The sequence below is a fragment of the Thunnus albacares genome, chromosome 10, assembly GCF_914725855.1.
Source record: "Thunnus albacares chromosome 10, fThuAlb1.1, whole genome shotgun sequence".
Lineage (NCBI taxonomy): Eukaryota > Metazoa > Chordata > Actinopteri > Scombriformes > Scombridae > Thunnus > Thunnus albacares.
This window is the reverse complement of record NC_058115.1, coordinates 6,159,923-6,176,813: the sequence shown is the minus strand read 5'-3', so window position 1 is coordinate 6,176,813 and position 16,891 is coordinate 6,159,923. Positions and strand designations below refer to the sequence as shown.

The following is a 16,891-nucleotide window of genomic DNA, read 5'->3' as shown; positions in this document are numbered from 1 at the left end:
CCACCACCAACAACAACAACACATTAATAAATTAATGTGGTTATTAAAAGGTTACCATAAGGCAGGCAATAAGACAGATAATGTCACACATCTTAAATATGAATTCTCAGGAGAATATCACATATGCAGATAATTTGAGTGCAGAGAGTAAGCAACTGGCTCTCACAGGCTAACTGCCACAGCTACAACCATCTGAGCCCGCTTTTCCTCCTATAAGCACACAAACCAACTGTAGGAAAGCGGTCGTAAAGTAGTAATATCATAACACGTAAACAGCGTTACATATTGGATGAAAGTGACAATATAATGACACAAACTGACTAAAATTACAGCTGGGTTACACCAACAGAAATCTTGTTACCGTCTATGTTACCGTCATGTTACCATGTAAATATATAACTATTATACACTTCATAAAAACTGGGTTCAAAGAACTCTACTCAAAATATGTCTGCCAGTGGATAATTCATGTTTTTGCCCCTAATAATGCTTCTGTGTTCAGCAATACAAGATTGAAGTGATCTACAACATATGACTTACCACAAGGACAAATGATAAATGACTGACTTAGTGTGATATGAAATAACCCCTATTATAGGGATCTTTCTACCTGTGTGAAGATAAAACTGTTACAACGGTAAGTATAGTTACACTGACTATAACAACTACAGTGACAGTTGCCCTCAGGAATAGGTGCTAAAGTAGCTTGGCTGCTGTATACTGGGCTGGTACTGATTGAGGAGGAGGTAAATATGGGTGTACCAGATGGTCCCTTTTATATATCATGAGAGGTCGTTCTTTGAATACATAATTGAGTTGAGAATCAGATTCAATTATATGCCAGTTTTTCATTATTATTCCCTTTATTTGTTCTGTACCCTTAGAATTATGTGGTCATTTGATTTCACTGTAGGTTTATTTTTTAAGAGATCAGATATGTCTTTTATTTTAGTGGCAGCATCATTAAGGATAGATTTCTCGTATCAGTTTTGTTAAAAGTTGTTTTTCATTTCATTCATGTTCCTGTCAAAATCATCAGTTTTCTGGCAAATGTGTTTTAATTTGCAAAACTGACTAAACAGGAGACTGTTGTTAGACTGTTTTTAATGGTAAGGGATGATCAGAGTCTGTCCTTGGTAAAGTATTTCTAGAAGTAGGTTTTCTGAACAGATCTATACACATGCAATTATGCTCTCTAATGATCCATAAATCTAGAAAACCGATGTGATTCTATTCATAATCCATAGTAAATGACAGAAATTCAGAACATGAGTTGAGGTATGTAAAAAATGACTCTACCTGGGTCTTGGACCCTTCGAACAAAGAAAACACATCACACAAGTACCTCCTCCATAAGACTATATTCTCCAGAAAGTAGTCCAGGGCTTTAACAGAGTAGAGGTAAGAGAGCCAATACTGGCACCAATGGGTCAGCCTGGAGGATGTTTAAGACTTATGTATTTTTGGTAATGCATAAAACGTAGGAACGTTAGGGTGTTCAGCTTTTAGAAGTCATAATCTTTTCTAGAAATTCATCATTCTGTAGTAGATTCTCAAGGGCTCCATGAACAATATTCTTAAAAGACTGAGTTGTGTCCCCTGGAAGTTCATTGTAAAAAATCTCATCAGAATGTTTTCCTAGACATTCATTGGCATAGTCAACATATTCAGCACCCCCTTTGTCTGCTTGTTTAATGATAATAGCTTTCATCTGACTCCAAGTCCTTGAGGGCAGCCATCTCTTCTCTGGTTAGATTGTGTAAGATATACATTCCAATTATTTTCTTTAAAGTTTGTCAACATCTTGTTCTACTAGTCTACAAAATATCTCAATAGAGTTACTACGGTTAGAAGGAGGTACAAACACACTTTTGCCTCTAAAACATGTATTCTTGTTTCCATCAGGTAATGTAGAACTAGGTGATTGAGAGCATTCATTTTCTGGTTGCTCTGAGGTGGACCTATTTTGTTTGAAAAAATCCTTTAAATGTATGTTACTGAAAAACTTGAACAGGTCTACTTTAACATCAAAGTCTTGACATGGTTAGTAGGCATGAAAGAGAGTCCTTTGTTTAACACAGAGAGATAAGAGTCATTTAAAGACTTACTAGACAGATTGAAGACAGTCATTTCCTCCATTCCTCCATGTTATTCAAACAAGCCATAGACCAGCCAGGCATGACAGTCAGAAGAAGCAGTTGAAGCTGAGGAAAGGCCGTACACAACGCCTTTCCTATACTTCATACAAACCTCCATCTATTGTTCACAGTATGGCTTTAATCATGTTAAACAACTGGGTCAAATGACAGCGCACAGTGAACAACAGTATATGGCGGTAAGTCAGTTACTGAGTTGAAGCTACTCTAAAATTGAATGAAAGATAAATAGCTTTAATAATTAGTTTTCAGGAATTTGCATAATGTTGCCCTTATTTGAGGCATCTTATTTAACATGTAAATTTATGTAAATTAGCTTGGGGCCAAATATCTCAGGAACACCAGAAGTATGCAGTAGATTTACCATCACTGGCACATACTGGCACAACATGCCAAAATTAACCAGAGAAATTAATTTGGTCCTCTGAGCTGTTGCTGTAAATAAGATCATGTCTTCAGTCAGCTGCTCATGTGGTGATTTGAGTGTCAAATATAGGTAATGGTAACCAACTTATATCATCACAAGCATTTCTTTTAGTGCATGTGTATTTTAGAGAGAGAAATACCGTCGCTGAAACACTTTCTGACATTGAGCTTTAGCCTTTTTACACTGTCTCATTGCTTTAAAAACTTAATTTATCCTTTCTCCTCCCTGAATCCAAACTGTCTTTTCATGCTTTTAGTGTTGAAATCAATGCAGGATCACAGCTATCTTCTGAGTTCACCTGCTCTGTGCATTGCTCAGGAAGAGCTGGCACCCTCCAAATTCTGCATATGTGACTAAAGTCCTGTCTAGACAGGATTAGTTTTACTGGATTATCAGGTAATGTCATTTTCACTCTGTAAACAAAATTACTTGTGAATTTGAATGTGCAAACAGTTTTTCAGGCAAACTGGTGCAAATTGTTAATAACATCTTATTCTGACTCCTTTCTGCTGAATGTTGCCATTATTGTTTTTTCTCAGAAACATGACGGTAAAGTAACATTCTAAAACTGAATCTCTACAATAAGGACAGCTCTTCAGACAGCTCCACATCTTCTAACATCAGTTACCAATGCTCTGTGTTCTGCTGTTTCATGGTGGGGAGGCAGCAGTTGGAGCAGAGAAGCCTGCAGGCTCAGCAAAGTGGTAAAAAAGACTTTTTTCTGTCATGGGGCTGAGGCTGGACTCCCTTGAGGCAGAAGGGAGATGGGAGGGTGAGTCCAAGCTGAGCACTGTCCTAAGCCCTATTCACATGGGACTGCATCTTATGGGGACATCATGTAATTAATGAATTACTAGTCAATCTCTGTGTTCTGTTAACCACAAACAAGGGATCAGGACTTAACTAACTTGTTCTTTTTAAGTGAAATATTAACAATTTATCAATTTTAGATGTAACAGAGAACCCCCATGCAGAAAATTCAATTATACATTGCCTTACTGCCTCTATTAATGATTTCAGAAGGAATACTGAATCATGCGTCTTTCACATGTTCAGCCTCTGCCTCAGCACTCAAAGGTGCAACACAGGATGCTTCGAGTATTCATCCATGTTGCTCACTAAATGTTTCCTGCCACAACAGCTGCAGATTCAGCAGGCAATAGGTACTTTTAGGACATATTTGCATCCCTGTCCTACCTGATAATCACCAAAATGATCAAGATAAAATGCTTCCTTTTTTAAATGTATAATGCAGTCTGTCACACACCTTTGATACAGGGACTAAAAGAGACAAGAGAATGGATTTCTGGATTCATACATTTGCAACAGCTGCTCTGTAATTGATCAAAAACTGTCACTGTGACAGCAGACGCTGTAGACAATCCATCAAGATTTATTTTTATCAGTCACATTTGTGCAAATGTGTCATGTTCTTCTTTCTTCTTTTTTCAGGTTTCACAGGAAAACTGTCCAGCACGTAATCTTTGCTGAGATAATGTTTCTGCATAGATGGTTACACTTTTTCCACCATAAACAATGAGACAAAGAGTTTTTACCATCCTCAGATGATGCATAATGCGACTTTGAGGAATGACAGACAGGCTGGTGGCTGAGTTCTGTTGTGTTTGTACAGAGAGTGTAGTTCTTCTTCAGTCAGTTCCTGTTTTAAATAAAGCTCTATAATTTGTGTTGAACCATGTGTATGACTGGCTGTGATTGGTTGCCCAGTTCAATGGTCTAGTCAGCATATAGTTGTCCAGTTTAAACTACCAACAGCAGACATGTTGCTTAGATTAGCCAATGCTTTGCCTGAACCTGTGCTCTTGTTGTTTCTGGTTAACAGAAGCCTTGTTCTACATCCATACCCAGCTAATGACAGTAATGCCATGTAACACAGATAGAACCCGTACTTTTCAGTCATCTATTAAATCTGTTACATTTACTAGCATGAAAAGATTTTTAAAAACTTTTTTTAAAAAAAATCTTTTTTAGGTAAAAAGGGAAGAATATTGAAGCTTCATAAACTGTATGAATGAAATTTCCATTTTAATCAGGTGTTTTGCAGTAATATAGCTTCTGGCCACCAGTGGCAGCATTGATCACATTGCTCCTGAGCAGTACCCCAGTCAGGAGACAAGGAAGAAATATTCAATATTCATTCATATTCATTTTGGATAGTTTATTAACTTTAATCTATGTCATCTTTCTCTGTCAGAGTAAGTCATGTTTTCTTCTTCATTTACAACCAACACATCAGTTACATGTGTCTGTGAACTTTATAAATTGATAAGAAGAAGATTTACCTTCTGATGAGTTTGTATTTTCAATATTCCATTTTCATGAATGTCTGAGTGACTGAAATGTCCACAGTCCCAGATCATCTAGTAACTAGCTAGTGAACAGCTAGAGATGAAAAACAAAGTATCTCTTTCAACAAGTAAATCTGAAAGTTATGAAAATATTTTGTTTAACTGCTATTATGATCTGATTTCTTGGGTTATCTTCAGTGTTCTTTGTCTTAATCTTACCTGTATCCATTTTTTGTTGCTGCATTAATAATAGCATTATTTATATAACAAGTTACACAGTGCCTTACAAGGCCATAAAACCAAAAAATACCATATCTACACCAGATAAAATAATTTAATATGATGAGTTTTTTTTCCGTAGTCACTCAATATCCCCACAGGGAACACTACACTTACTTACTCATGTCTTATTCTCTCACCTGCACTCTTTTCTGCACCAGAAGAAATGAACCTTAACCTCCTCCATATCATTATCCCCCAAAGTCTAATTGTGACCACTCTCACACACATATTATTATCTCATATCCGCTTGAGCTTGTGCATTTGTTAGTGAATTACATTTTTACACAGATATAAATAATATAGGGTCATTTTGAAAAAAAAAAGTGTCTTGTAATGTCTTAAGATATCCCTGTGTGGGTGTGAGTGTGTATCTACAGTATGTGTGTGATGGTTATTGTTGGCTGTGTGCATGTGTAGATATTAATAAATTTGACTTTATTATGCTCCTGACAGGCTGTGATTACATGTTTTTGTCCCTTTTGTTGTCGATGACGGTGGATGTTCTTGTTTCCACTGCAGGGGATGATGGGAAAATAAAACAGGTCCGTAAACACTTCCTCCCGTTATCTCTCCTTGCCTCCCACCCTCCCACTCTCCACCCTCCCTTCCTCTCTGTAGCGAGCCATGCGGAGGCCGTGTCATTTATGGCCTTAATGATATAGATAGATAGATATAGATCTATTTAACACTTTCTCCCCTCATGTCTTTGTTCTTTGCCTGAGACTTCAGCAGCAGTCAGCGTTTGTTGCAGATGTGTGATCACTCAAATTCAGCCTTTAAAAATCTGAACAGAGCTCTGCCTTTATCTGGAGGTGAACTCAAGTAAGTTTAATTCATACTCTGTGCTTACATTTGTTAATCTGTGGATCTGTAAAATGCTAATCAAAGGCATATTTTTTTACTTTTGTGTGATCAAATTTAGCATTCTTTTAATTTACATAGGAAGCATCATTTTATTTCTCTGTATTTTATCCATAGTTGTTACCCGCCTTGTGAAGTCAGTTTTGATGTGTGTGTGTGTGTGTGTGTGCTACAAACGAATCATTGATCACATCTCTGACATTTAATAATGATGATTGAGATATTACTGTCAACGATGGTTTACACGTTCATGTGATGAATTATATCATTATGCGAATTAGTGATGAATGCTATAAATAGCCACATCCGTGTGTAATGGTCACATGTAATGACAGCTGCTGTGGCATTGTTGAACCTCGCTAATGCATCACAGTCACTGAACCGAGCTACATCATTCCTCTATGTGTCATTGATGCTAAAGACAGGTGGAGCAAGTGGCTAACTAATTAAGAGTGTTTCTACGTCCATTTATGGGTAATTGTGGGAGTGGAAATAAGGCTGCCACAATGACAAGGATTTATAAAGCAAAATGTGTAAATATGGCTTTAAAAATCTAATAAAAAATGCATGGCTTTGCGGTCACACAGTTTAAGTCATGGATCTACACAGAATTTTATGCATCTGGCCCCTGGATACTGAAACTGAGGCAGCTAAATGGAATTCAGCCTTCATTAATATTGATTTTTGCACCTGTGCTTTCTCCACTGTGACATGTCCTCTGTGAAAAAGGCATATTAGGTCACATGTGAACAGACTGTAATTTGGAAATTATGATTAGACTTTTTTTATTAAAGCAAGACTACGTAACATAATTTTCCTCTTATGGATGAAAAGTTGAATTCCAAATCAATAAAATGCACTTAAGCTCAGTTTCATACATTGAAGAGTTTTGCTGCTGCATCCTCATTTGGCCTGGTATGACTCCAGCTGGTAGTAGTAGGCTAATGTGAGCAAACCTTAGATAGATAGCTGCTGTGTATCTGAAATGACTAGGTCAGTTTACTGACTTAATGACTCTTCTCTACCTATACTCCTAAAGTGTTTTAGCATGCCACAGATAAATGTTTCAATTCTTTTTTTTTTAATCACAGAAGTCAAATAAGTAAACACAAAAAAGCTTGTTGTTTCCTTCTTATCATCCTTTTCCACTGACTCTCAGTCAGGATGCCTAACGATTATGTCTTTAGGCATCTGACTCAAGAAATTTAATGTGATATTAATGCCAGTTGTGGACATAGTCGCCACTCCTCAGCCAAACTTGCATAGTCTTGCTTTTAAGCTAACTTTAATAAAAGTTATCACACTGCCTTGATTTTATAACAGTATTATTATAATTTATACCCCATGCAGCACAAGCTAAAGTTTAAATGAGCATGAGATGAGACAGTGGACAGGGACTTAGGAGTAAAACTTTCACCAAATAAAAATCTGGTTCAAAAGATCCAAGCTAATTTTCATAGTCATCTATTTGGTCTACTTGGCTTGGTTCTTTAATAAAAGACGATATAAGGAATCATCTCTCTCTCTCTTCCTATCTGTAGTCATTTCCTCATCTGTTTAACTCTCTTTCTCCCCCTCGCTGTCCTCCTTCCATATTTAAATGTAATGGCAGCAGTCGTATGACTGTCTTGCCCCATTGAACTACTGATACGAACCATCAGCAGGTCATTACAGGGGGAGAGGGATGTGAAAACATATAAAGAAACCCAGAAAGGGAAAGAAGATAGTTACAGACAAGCAGAGAGAAACTACGACAAATATATGAACAGATACAGAGAGATAAATGACAGAGAGAAAGCACATGATGACAAGAAGTGTAATCTCTGAATATACCAGCACCGGATGAGGAGATGAATAATCATCTGTGGAGCATGATGGCAGAGGGCTGACAGGAGCAATTTAGGCGCTACAGTGACAAACAATGATTAACACACAGATAAAATAACCCTGATTTCTAGAGATCAAATTAAGAGAAACAGAAAAAGATCAGGGGGGTCTGAAAGCCTTATTTATATGCTTTGACAATACTGTTCATGTAACATTCATGGGTCTCGGTTGATAAGCTGTTTGTTGATGATCTACGGAGTCCTACTAATCATACTTGAGAAAAGCACCATGCTGGTTTTAATGGGCCCACAGAGAGAACCAGGGAGATGTCGGGAGGGTATGCTGAGGGGTGGGGGAATGGAGAGAATGTAAGACAAAGAAAGAACATTTTGTAAAAAACATTAAACATTAAAGCTGTATCATATGCAATGAATATACTCCTGTTTATCACAACATACCCGCTATCAGAAATGTCAGCTGCATAGAGAAAAAACATAAAAATATACTCTCTGGTGTGGTAGACACATGCACCACTTCATGACTGCACATGTACATTACTGATGTATCGTAGACACATTTCTAAAATGTGTGAATTAAGTCCATTGTGACTTTGGAAGAATGACTTTGTAATAACAGCAACAGCAAACCTGCTCTTGCTGTCTGTTCTATTCCAGACAGTCTAACACTGCCTTACTGTGTATTGTTTAAAGATGCACTAATCAATATTTCCATGTTAAAGGATAGATTCACAGTTTTTCAGTCAGGTGTCCATATGAACAGTGAAAGAGGTTTTCCTCGCTGTAATCATTCCTCCTGTTCATACTGGCTATTAAAAGATCCCCTTCAAATGTGCTTTCAATGTAAGTGATGGAGGCCAAAATGTATTTAAAAGTTGATCTGAAGCTTATATGAGGCTTCAGCAGTCTGAGTTAGTCATATCAAGTGGATATCTGACACATTTACAGTCTTTTTAGCATCAAATTTCCTCTTTGTGTTTCATCAGACAGTGTTACCTTGTTGAGCTGCTTGGGAAGTATAGTAACAAAAGGAAGGACTTTGGCACTAAAAAGACTGTAATGTTGAAAGATATCTACATGATTTGACTCATTTGAAGCTTCATATGAGCTTCAAATAAACTTTTAAATACATTTTTGCACAGAAGGACAACTGGATTTTTCCTCCATCACTTACATTGTAAGTGCATTATGAAAGGATCTTCTAATGGTCAGTATGAACAGGAGGAATGATTACAGCAAGAAAAACCTGATTAACTGTTCATTTGGGCTCCTGACTGTTGTTTTAAGACAGACTTGAAAAATTGTGAACCCGTCCTTGAACAATATATCAAATGACTTTGAGTTATGTGAAAGAGGTCACTCGGAGTCACGAAGCTATAGAATATTATCAACCAAACTCTGCATTTCTCACCTCTATGGAGTGTTTTACCGTTTTGTTGTGTTTTGGCTTTTTGGCCAATGACTTGAATGTTTGGATAACTTTCATCAACCCTGTTTCCAGATGTAGCAGGCAGCTGTTTTGGGCAAAAATAAAACCATTATAAACCCACTGCACACTACCTGCTCAGCACCAAATGGCAAACAGACACAGTTAACGACTAGCTGGTGAACTTTTTTAAAATTTCTTTTTAATGCTTTAACAGATACAAGCTTCATGAATACCATTCAGAGAGCTTATCACTGATCTGCAGCCACTTAGGAATATATATGATGCTGATTTGTATATATTTGAAAGTCCTCGAGCTTTAGGATTGCAGTCTCATGCTGAGAAGGTGTTTATTCAGTCTCTTCTTGAAGGCATGAACACTACTTGATGGGATGTCTTCGACGGCAGCAGGGGGAGGCTGTACCATGTGGTTAAAGCTCACACATTGAACCACAGAGTGGAGAAAATTCCTGTCAAGGCATTTGGGGTTAGCCCTGGGGAATGACAAGGCACGGGTGGTTCGACCTGGGACATGAGCTGAGGGTAGCAGTGCTTTAAGGTCTGTAAAACATAGTGGAGCATTTAGCAGCTAAAGAGCCAGATATTTCCCTCAGGAGTTGGTAGAAAGCAAAAACAGAAGTAAAAGAGAGTGAATACTGGACTTACATTCGCCAGGTGGACAGAAACACGACTCCAAATAAATCATAATGTAAATACCCAACTGTTTGCTAACAAGTTCAACATATCAACTTCTAAGGTTATGATATGTCATGTTGAATTCACTACTTGTTTCCGCTGCCCCGAAGTAAACAAAAAATCAGTTAATGCAGGTTTAAAAATTTACCTGCTTAAGAGCTAGATATCAAATGATATCAAATAATTCCAGGCAAGGCTTCCCCATTGCCTTGTTTACCATTCAGATAGATATTAAATTATTGACTTCTTTTGAAGTTTATTGGAGTGGATTCCCTCTCCAGACGTGGTTTCACGTGGTTTTAGTGCAGTACCAATGCAAGGAAAATGAGAAACGCTCCAGATGTAGCTCATCTAATCTGACAGAGCCCCCTGTTGTGAAAATGAAAGTGAAACTCGTCACTTCATGAAGACTCCATGTTCCAGACACTTTCTGTACACCCCTGATGCTGTGCTCAACAATAATTAGACTGTACCATTAGCTGTAGGAGATCTGAGTTGTGAAAGAGGTTGTAAATGAATCAAATGCTTAGGTTGTACATCTGTGTTTGAATTCAAATCTTTTCTTTTTGTTTTGCATTTACTTATTTGCAGCTAATTATTTCTTTAAAGGGCTGCTAATGTGACTGAAATTCTTCACTGCTGACATATTCTTTGTCCCAAGCTTTAAATGCTATTTGAAGTCTGACAAGAATAACTTTATGTGGTGAACAGATGTAATTTGTTGCCATACAAATATAAAATTGAAACAGATCACGATTAAATAGCCAATACATTGCCTTGTCTAGTAATTGTCTTTATTATCATCTCCTTTCTCCCACTCTCCTTCCCATCTGATGTCAATTTCATGTTTTGAAACACACAATAGCCTCCTGAAAAGGTTCTCATCTACTGTGATTTCCAATAACCATTAACTGCCCTCTACTCATCTCTGTACAACAAAGTGACCAGACATTTGCCTATTGTGTGTGTCCTCGTGGAATTATGAAAGCAATTGCAAAGGAAGAATGAATTCAAAGAAGAGTTCCACCTTGCAGAATAATGTGTATTGATGACATAAGAGCTGTTATATGCACACACAAAAAAACATTAAATGTGCATTTTTCACAAGGCAGTGACACAGAAAATCACACTCAACTGCCCAATAAGAAAACCATACTGATTGAGTGGTGACCTGTAATTTAATTGTAATATTTCAAATAGCATTGGAGCTGTATTCCATTTAAGTGTCACATTTCCAGGTCCGTGGTATCATACATAACTGCCATTCAGACTCTTAAAGCTGTCAATATTTTTATATTAGCAATGGATCAAATGACAATGTGTAATGTGAGAGGCGTTACTCATAATGAGCCCCACAAGGATTATCATACAACTCTGCAGTTCCCCTCAGCTTTAGTGTCTTTCAGCTCAATGTCTTGGTTCAGTCTCAAAAGTTCAAAAAAATCAGTAGCCAAAGGGTCGGATAAGTGGAGACTAAAAAAGTTAAAAGAGTGAGTATTTTATTTAAATTCACTAAGTGGACACATACACAACTCCAAATAAATGCTAATGTTGCTACGTGTTTGCCGGTACTAGTGTACCAGTCTGCCATGTAGAGTCAACGGAGCAGCTTTGAAAAGTGACATAGGTTGGAACCTCTGTGCTTGGTTGAGTTTGTAGTTTTGGGAGAGTTCTTCATGCTCATAAATATGTATTGTACTATGGTACACTGGATTATAAGCAATTGTGACCGACAAGAGCATAAGGCTAATCCTTATTTTTTACTGTCTGCGCTGCTGTGGAAGAGTTTAGCGTGAAGGCTGATAAGCTAAAGCTGGCAGTGTGTATGAAATCTGCTTCAGGGTGTTTTTTTTTTCTTTTTATATTTTTCACTTTAAGGTTATATTTCTTGATGCTGAAATAAAACAGCCTTATAGAAAGGTAAATTGCGGGCAGGCTAGGTGCTTGTTTTTCCAAATGCCACGCTCCTTTAGTCATATTATTTCATATCCTTTCACTTTCTGTACGTGAGAATATTACAATTCCAGCAGTGAAAACACACACACACACACTTTTTACATTCTCTCACACAAAACCTTGTTGGTATGTTGGCCTTTTTGCACTATAAAGATATTGCTTATTACATCCAGAGCCCACTGGGGCAGAGGAAAGGTTGAATTAAGGATTTGATGAGATAGGATGTGACATGCTAGCATTTAGCAGAGTACCACCAGTCCCTGTGTTAGCCCCGGCTGGCTCTGCCCAGCCACTGGGAAAGGTCAATGCTAATGCTGGCTGGTTAGTTCATATGCCTCACTCTATCTCTGTTTCACTTGCTCTTTCTCTCCTTCTATGTGAAGTTCCCAGTTGCTCATTTCCAAAGTTATCTCCCATTCACACTCACACATAATGGTTGTGTGTAAGAGGGGATGTCCAATAATAATTCCTTTCTTTGCTACCACAGGGAAATCAAAAGCCAGAAAAGCCCCGTTGAGGCAGGTGGTGATTCAATATCTTGCTCAAGGACACTTCAGCAGGGCAGGTGTTTGCTGACACAGAGGTTTGAACCCCACTCATCCATTTGAAGAGTCTCTCTAAACCGCTGCAACCCCCAGTGAGATCAGAAAGATTCATTATTTTTGCAGATTCCCTGTTTTTCTCTCTTACTAAGGTTACAGTGGGTGATTAGGCTTTAGCACTGCACTGCTGACAATTCATTGCAGCCCAGCTGCCTTGTTAGTGCATCCAGAAAGGTCACAACTAAGACACTGCAGTTAGCTCTTACATTTCAAGCTGCAATACTGCAAAGTGATGCTCTTTAGATGGTTAATGATAATCGTCTGTGGAAAAGAAGGTTTTCACCAAACATGTTAAATATATTGATTTAAATCTAAAAAACTGCCTTAAGGGAGCAAGTTCAGATATCCTGGGGCCCATGATGCACCTTGGTATTGACAGGCAGATTGGTGAAGGCTTAAATTTTTAATCAAAGATTTCAATTTCACATGGGCACTGCATGTTTTAGCAATATATCTCGGTCTCTTCTTCCTGCATCACTTCACAAGAACACATCAGCATCACAAGTTCACTGCAGTGAACTTGTTAATTCATGCAGTCATCATTAAGCCATGGCATAGCTGAGTCACAAGATCTGATACAGCAAAAAAATGGTAGTGAGAATCATGCATTGAATGGAGGAATGTACTGAAACATATGTGTTCATCCACTTAAGTCCTGTTTCAAACTAGTATGGGGCTTGCCACTGTTCAAGAACGGTATTGAATGAAATACCGTTGTGAGACCTAGATTTGGACAAACATAAAATCCTTTGACTTAAAGCAGCTATGAACAATATTTTTATAATAACAATTTATCAAATGACAATGTACAATATGAGTTGTTACCACAGAACCTACAGAGAATTATCACCGGACTCCACTTGGAAGCAATGAAGCAAGTTTTAGTTGTTTTTCAGAGAAAAAGCTCTACACTACCACTGTTCACTGCCTGCTCAGAACCAAAGAACAAACACACACAGTTAATGACTAGCTGGTGAACACAGTGGAGCATTTAGCAGCTAAAGGAGTTGAAACCAATGCTAAAAGAGAGTGACTATTGGACTTACATTCACCAGGTGGACAGAGACATGACTCCAAATGAATGAAAATGTTGCTCCATAAATGCTGGATGTGGAAATAAACAAATGTCTGCCAAAAAGTTCAATAGATCATCTTAAAAGGTGATGCCATTGCTGATTTCACAACTTGTCTCTGCTGCCCCCAAGTGGCCAAAAAAACAGTTAATGCAGGTTTAAGTAAGACTGAAATCAAGGAAGGTGCACTGAAAGGAAAGGGTTTATAACAAATATGCAAATACAACTGAATTATTTGAAGATCTAATAAGTGATATAAAGTGACAATCCTCATCTCATTGTCTGTTGATATCACAGCAAGGCCTGACAGACCTCCATCACCACACAAAGTGAGAGGACATGCGTTAAGTAGCAGCTGAGAGAGAGATGAATGCGTCTGAAGAAAATGGTGCCCATTTGAACTGATGGAACTCCAGCAATCACTGGGAGACAGATGGGACTTGCTCAGCTCTTAAACCAGCACCATCCTCACTGATTTGATACCACTGCATGATTCACCAAATTGTTCTGTGAGATATTTAGATGTCAAAAGACTTGTGAACTGTCTTGGAGTGAACTGTCCATAAAATTGTGATAAATTTACCCGAAAAAGAGGAATAAAAAAGTCACATACATCTGTTCTTGATTGTTTTGCTGTTTTTGTTGATTATTTTAATATCTTAAATACAATGCAAGAGGTTGTTTGAATTCACTTTCTACTATCTCAGCTCTTTATCTATCTGCCCCCTTTCCACATTCTACTGAAGAGAGATTCTTACTTATGCAAATAAATAATCTCTAGAATTGATTTGTGTTAATTTTGTCTGTCCTCTCTGTCTCCGGCCTTCACCTGCAACCTTTTTGACTCGGCTTCTCTCTCTGTTCTGTCACCTTCTTTATCTCTTCTGGCAGGTCAGTGCAACGTGAGTCGACTGTGTTAGAGGAATTTTTGGACAATAAGGAAACAGCTGCAAATATTTCCTGAATAAATAAATAAATAAATAAGCCCAGGTAAGACAGTTCCTTGATACTATACAGAATGACCAATAAACAAACAAACAAAGAACCCTCAACTTTTCCCTTTAGAAAGAAGTGTTCAGCAATGTATGGACATGCCCTGTGTCTGGCAGTCTGACAGTCAGCCATCATCCTTGCAAGTTTCTGCACTGAAGCTTTGAATAGGAGTGTTAATTTGATCAGAACTTGTGTGTGATGGCGCCCACATCCTAATTAGAAAGCATATTAGAACTGTCATTGACTGATTTGAAGCTTGCTCTTCATTTGTGCTGAAATTCAAAGCAATAACTTTACTTTCTCATTTATATTAAGTAACACTTTGTATTACATAATATACAGGAAGCTGGAAGCTCTGACAGTACACTATATTTCCATAATGCCATGATGATTCTAAGCTCCGTAAATGATTGTGTAGTTTCATTTGTTCTGATAGATGGTAAGATAGTACTAATACAGTATTGTGTGATGATCCATGAAAGGCATGATATGACTGTTCAGTGATTACAGCTTTTTTTTACATATGATATATTTTTATTGGCAAGAACTGTCATGTTATGTAATGAAAATACATGAAGTATTAGTACAAATGAAACCAAACAAATATTTCATGTGCTTAGAATCATCATGACAGGATCATGATGAAAAAAATGTGTACTGCCAGTTCTTCCAGCTTCATGAGTATTATATAACACAACATGTTCACTGATTAGGAGTAAGAAAGTAAAGGTAATTTGTTTTGACCTTAAGCGCCAATAAAGAACACAGCCCTCATCTGTCAATGACACTTCAAACACTTTTTAAATGAGATGTGGGTGTTGTCTCACACAATTTCCAATCAACTTAACACTTTTATACAAAGTTTAAGACTAGTTTAGTTTGATGTTTGCTTTAATCTGGGGCTTCAGCATGATGAGGAGGCAGAGAGACTTAAGCTGTGTCCCAGTTCTATACTGCATACTAATTCTGAGCAGGTTTTGAGTATTTTCACACTAGAAAAGTGACAAAGTATACACTGCAAAGCATGAGAAACAATGGTGAATGGTGATGAGACAGCTCTAGAGAGATCATTAAATTTTGTATTTGGACAATTATTTTACTTCCTATTTGTAAAGTTCAGTTGGCAGTAGTAGTTTTCCTGATATGCAAAGGTATAATATGGCATAATTTGCTGTAAGTATAAAAGTAAATGCAATAAACAATGTACTCTGAAGGCTATATAGCATCTACAGTCATAATGTAGTATGTGTGTGTATGTGTGGTACACAATGTGTGGGAGAAGAGCAATTATAGCTAAAGCTAAGAGCAAAGTATAAGCAGATTTTTCCCTGACATAGTTTCATATTCATATAGAAGTAATTGATATAAATGCAAACCTGGAAAGAGCCAAATGAGCCTATTTATTTACCTCATCAAGTAAAAGAAAGGATCTGAGGAAGTTACTATGGATTTCAGGAATGTTCAGCTAGTTAAGCTTTGGTGAAGTGAGCAAACAAAGAATTCCCTTGGGAATTCTGACCAATTTACATCGAGGAAAATTAACATCTGTCATAACATTATAACAGCAGGGTGATCCTTTTCCAAATATAAATCTACCCATGCAGCAGCATGGCAGAAGAGACTGAATGGACTGACCACAGCTTCTGACGTAAATATAAAGGACACTGTTAAGTATTTTGCACAGTGCCAAGCTCAGCGGATGCACTTTTACAAGATTGTGGCGTCCATTTAACTGATGGGCTGCTGAAAGGTGAGCGGGTTCATTTTCAAGGCGATTTATGGTTTCTGATTGGTCACTGTGCCAACAAATATCTGTGCTGTGTCCTTCCCAGCTGTGTTTTTGATCAGATTTTTGGTAAAGCTTCTGTGCAAAACAGCAGCATTACTGTAAGCATACAAGACAATTTGTACTGTATTCAAAGTCCTGCACCTGTGTTTAACTTGATTTGTTGTTGTGCTGTTGAAGGAGTAGCCTCAATTTATGTAATCATCCCCACAACAACATTGGATTATTTGTTGCAATGTGTTTATGCTTATGTATCTTGGGTTGAGTAGTGGTCCATTCAGAAATCTTACACTGTGGTCTGTCATACAGTAAGTAATGGTGACCCTTACCTTGTTTCAGCACCATGGACAGCGATAAAGTGCTCTTACAGTAATGGAGCAGTGGCTCTTGTTCTGAGTGGTGTATCAAGCGTTGTTAAAATGGAATGTTCAAAAGATTGGAGAATGTGAGTCTGGATAGTTATGGACTTGGATCAATATT

The 16,891-nt window shown here is 37.6% G+C and overlaps 2 long non-coding RNA genes across 3 annotated transcripts; both read left to right on the top strand.

The window, feature by feature from the left end:
- Nucleotides 1–2,833: 2,833 nt before the first annotated feature.
- Nucleotides 2,834–4,212, top strand: LOC122990850. Of its 2 annotated transcripts, XR_006405499.1 has the most exons (4): nt 2,834–2,979; nt 3,123–3,132; nt 3,251–3,355; nt 4,036–4,212. It is a non-coding gene; the product is annotated as an uncharacterized LOC122990850 (long non-coding RNA). The 2 variants fall into 2 exon arrangements; XR_006405498.1 differs by having other exon boundaries at nt 3,123–3,355.
- Nucleotides 4,213–5,206: 994 nt separating this feature from the next.
- LOC122990958 lies at nt 5,207–14,205 on the top strand. Its single transcript, XR_006405507.1, has 3 exons — nt 5,207–5,996; nt 12,445–12,540; nt 13,930–14,205. It is a non-coding gene; the product is annotated as an uncharacterized LOC122990958 (long non-coding RNA).
- The last annotated feature ends 2,686 nt before the right edge of the window (nt 14,206–16,891 follow it).